Consider the following 5000-nt stretch of genomic DNA (forward strand, 5'->3'; position numbering starts at 1 on the left):
TTGCTGCCTTATGTTAAACTGCTTTAAATTACGTTTTTTCCCCACATCATTCTACACCACATACACTATGATGACAAAGTAAAAAAAAAAAAAAACGTAAATGATTCTATTGCATATGTATTCATACCTGTTTAGCTCAGGAGCATTCACATTGATTATAGATGTGGCTACACGTTAACGACGTTAACTCCGATATATACAGACCTTCCTGTTACACTTAATGGAAGAGGTTTGAAACAACCAGGACTCTTCCTAGAGCTGGACATCTGTTCAAACTGAGCAACTGATGGAGAAGGGCTTTGGTTAGTGTGGTGACCAAGAACCTGATGGTCACTCTAGTTGAGCTCCATGATCATATGTGGAGAAACTACAGAAGGACAAACATCACTCCACCGATCTGGGCTTTATAGAGGTGTGGCCAACCTCAGTCCTCTCTTCAGTGAAGACACATGAAAACACACTTAGAATTTACAAATAAGCACCTAAAGGACCCTCAGACACTGAGAAACAAGGTTCTCTGGTCTGATGAACCTCAGTTCTAAGCATCATGTCTGAAGGAAACCAGCTCTGCTCATCACCTGCAGAGCAGCATCCCAAAGTAAAGTGTGCTGGAGCTCATGCTGTGGGGATGCTTTTCAGCAGCAGGGACTGAGAGACTCCTCAGAGTAGAAGAAAATATAGAGAAAGACCTTAATGGAAACCCAGTCCAGAGCATTCAGAGCCTCAGTTGGGCAGAAGGTTCACCTTACAACAGGAGAATGACCCTAAACACACAGCAAGAGTATAGACAACTCTGTGAATGTCCTTGAGTGGCCCAGACACAGCCTGGGATTGAACCCAATTAAATGGCATACTCCATGTGGTACAGAACAAGTATTTTGAGCGTCCCTTATTCTGTCCCTTATTTTCCTAAAAAGAATCACAGTTGTCCTTTATTTTCATTTTCTGAAGTTGGCAACCCTAATGCAAAAGTTAATATCAGATCATTTTATAATACAGTATAGGATGTACTGATTATTCTTCAGTTTTATGCAAAACAGAAATACAAATAGAATATCAGATCTCTGTCATATGGCCAAAAATAAATGCCAAAGTTTGTTTGACACATGAAAACTGTAACAATGTATCTTACAAGGTAACACGATGTAACCTTGCTCTCACTTGGAATGTCACAATAAGTCCTTGAATTTGAGGGTATTGGATCTGGAAAGTCCTTGAAAGGTCCTTGAATTTTAAATTTAACCAAGGAGTGGGAACCCTGTCCTGAGCTCTGGACTGGTTAGTGCACACTTCTCAGTCTGTGTGCTCTTTAGAGTGTGATTAGCTGACATTTAGTGAACACGAGTGTCACAGTTACAGATGTAAATGTGTGTTTAATCTCAGTGATGGGTGAGAGACATACAGACAGACAAACAGACAGGTGAGAGAGAGACAGACAGGTGAGAGACAGACAGACAGGTAAGAGAGAGAGAGAAAGGTTAGAAAGACAGACAGACTGGTGAGAGACAGACAGGTAAGAGAGAGACAGAAAGGTTAGAAAGACAGACAGACAGGTGAGAGAGACAGACAGACTGGTGAGAGACAGACAGACAGGTAAGAGAGAGACAGACAGACTGGTGAGAGACAGACAGAAAGGTTAGAAAGACAGACAGACTGGTGAGAGACAGACAGAAAGGTTAGAGAGACAGACAGACGTGAGAGACAGACAGAAAGGTTAGAAAGACAGACAGACTGGTGAGAGACAGACAGAAAGGTTAGAAAGACAGACAGACTGGTGAGACTCAGACAGACAGACTGGTGAGAGACAGACAGACAGACAGGAAAGAGAGAGACAGAAAGGCTAGAAAGACAGACAGACAGACTGGTGAGACACAGACAGACAGACTGGTGAGAGACAGACAGACAGACAGACAGGTAAGAGAGAGACAGAAAGGTTAGAAAGACAGACAGACTGGTGAGAGACAGACAGACTGGTGAGAGACAGAAAGGTTAGAAAGACAGACAGACTGGTGAGAGACAGACAGAAAGGTTAGACAGACAGACTGGTGAGAGACAGACAGACAGACTGTTGAGAGACAGACAGACAGACTGGTGAGAGACAGACAGACAGGTAAGAGAGAGACAGAAAGGTTAGACAGACAGACTGGTGAGAGACAGACAGACAGACTGGTGAGAGACAGACAGACAGACTGGTGAGAGACAGACAGACAGACTGGTGAGAGACAGACAGACAGGTAAGAGAGAGACTGAAAGGTTAGACAGACAGACTGGCGAGAGACAGACAGACAGACTGGCGAGAGACAGACAGACAGACAGACTGGCGAGAGACAGACAGACAGACAGACTGGCGAGAGACAGACAGACAGACAGACTGGCGAGAGACAGACAGACAGACAGACTGGCGAGAGACAGACAGACAGACAGACTGGCGAGAGACAGACAGACAGACAGACTGGCGAGAGACAGACAGACTGGCGACAGACAGACAGACAGACAGACAGACTGGCGACAGACAGACAGACAGACAGACAGACAGACAGACAGACTGGCGACAGACAGACAGACAGACAGACAGACAGACAGACTGGCGACAGACAGACAGACAGACTGGCGACAGACAGACAGACAGACAGACAGACAGACAGACAGACAGACAGACTGGCGACAGACAGACAGACAGACTGGCGACAGACAGACAGACTGGCGACAGACAGACTGGCGACAGACAGACTGGCGACAGACAGACAGACAGACAGGCGAGAGACAGACAGACAGACAGACTGGCGACAGACAGACAGACAGACAGACTGGCGACAGACAGACAGACAGACAGACTGGCGACAGACAGACTGGCGACAGACAGACTGGCGACAGACAGACTGGCGACAGACAGACAGACAGGCGAGAGACAGACAGACAGACAGGCGAGAGACAGACAGGCGACAGACAGACAGACAGGCGACAGACAGACAGACAGACTGGCGAGAGACAGACAGCCTGGCGAGAGACAGACAGACAGACTGGCGAGAGATAGACAGACAGACTGGCGAGAGACAGACAGACAGACTGGCGAGAGACAGACAGACAGACAGGCGAGAGACAGACAGGCGACAGACAGACAGACAGGCGACAGACAGACAGACAGACTGGCGAGAGACAGACAGCCTGGCGAGAGACAGACAGACAGACTGGCGAGAGACAGACAGACAGACTGGCGAGAGACAGACAGACAGACTGGCGAGAGACAGACAGACAGATGGCGAGAGACAGACAGACAGACAGGCGAGAGACAGACAGACAGACAGGCGAGAGACAGACAGACAGACTGGCGAGAGACAGACAGACAGACTGGCGAGAGACAGACAGACAGACAGGCGAGAGACAGACAGACAGACAGGCGAGAGACAGACAGACAGACAGACAGACCTGGCGAGAGACAGACAGACAGACTGGCGAGAGACAGACAGACAGACAGGCGAGAGACAGACAGACAGACAGGCGAGAGACAGACAGACAGACAGGCGAGAGACAGACAGACAGACAGGCGAGAGACAGACAGACAGACTGGCGAGAGACAGACAGACAGACAGGCGAGAGACAGACAGACAGACAGGCGAGAGACAGACAGACAGACAGGCGAGAGACAGACAGACAGGCGAGAGACAGACAGACAGACAGACAGGCGAGAGACAGACAGACAGACAGACAGGCGAGAGACAGACAGACAGACAGACAGACTGGCGAGAGACAGACAGACAGACAGACATACTGGCGAGAGACAGACAGACTGGCGAGAGACAGACATACTGGCGAGAGACAGACAGACAGACTGGCGAGAGACAGACAGACTGGCGAGAGACAGACAGACAGACAGACTGGCGAGAGACAGACAGACAGACAGACAGACAGACTGGCGAGAGACAGACTGGCGAGAGACAGACAGACAGACTGGCGAGAGACAGACAGACAGACAGACAGACTGGCGAGAGACAGACCGACAGACAGACAGACTGGCGAGAGACAGACAGACAGACAGACAGACAGACAGACTGGCGAGAGACAGACAGACAGACAGACAGACAGACTGGCGAGAGACAGACAGACAGACAGACAGACAGACAGACAGACAGACAGACTGGCGACAGACAGACAGACAGACTGGCGACAGACAGACAGACAGACAGACAGACTGGCGACAGACAGACAGACAGACAGGCGACAGACAGACAGACAGACAGACAGGCGAGAGACAGACAGACAGACAGGCGAGAGACAGACAGACAGACAGGCGAGAGACAGACAGATTGGCGAGAGACAGACAGACAGACTGGCGAGAGACAGACAGACAGACAGGCGAGAGACAGACAGACAGACAGACAGACAGGCGAGAGACAGACAGACAGACAGGCGAGAGACAGACAGACAGACAGACAGGCGAGAGACAGACAGACAGGCGAGAGACAGACAGACTGGCGAGAGACAGACAGACTGGCGAGAGACAGACAGCCTAGCGAGAGACAGACAGACAGACTGGCGAGAGACAGACAGACAGACAGACTGGCGAGAGACAGACAGGCGAGAGACAGACAGACAGACAGGCGAGAGACAGACAGACAGACAGGCGAGAGACAGACAGACAGACAGGCGACAGACAGACAGACAGACAGGCGAGAGACAGACAGACAGACAGACAGACAGGCGAGAGACAGACAGACTGGTGAGAGACAGACAGACAGACTGGCGAGAGACAGACAGACAGACAGACTGGCGAGAGACAGACAGACTGGCGAGAGACAGACAGACTGGCGAGAGACAGACAGACAGACAGACAGACTGGCGAGAGACAGACAGACAGACAGACTGGCGGGCGAGAGACAGACAGACAGACAGACTGGCGAGAGACAGACAGACAGACTGGCGAGAGACAGACAGACAGACAGACATACTGGCGAGAGACAGACAGACAGACATACTGGCGAGAGACAGACAGACTGGCGAGA

The 5000-nt window shown here is 50.3% G+C and overlaps 1 protein-coding gene across 1 annotated transcript in view; it reads left to right on the forward strand.

Moving 5' to 3' along the window:
• Positions 1-5000, forward strand: part of LOC109064917 (WW domain-binding protein 11-like) — an 18672-nt gene that overhangs the window by 1573 nt on the left and 12099 nt on the right.

This window comes from Cyprinus carpio, chromosome A3 (genome assembly GCF_018340385.1).
Source record: "Cyprinus carpio isolate SPL01 chromosome A3, ASM1834038v1, whole genome shotgun sequence".
Classification (NCBI taxonomy): domain Eukaryota; kingdom Metazoa; phylum Chordata; class Actinopteri; order Cypriniformes; family Cyprinidae; genus Cyprinus; species Cyprinus carpio.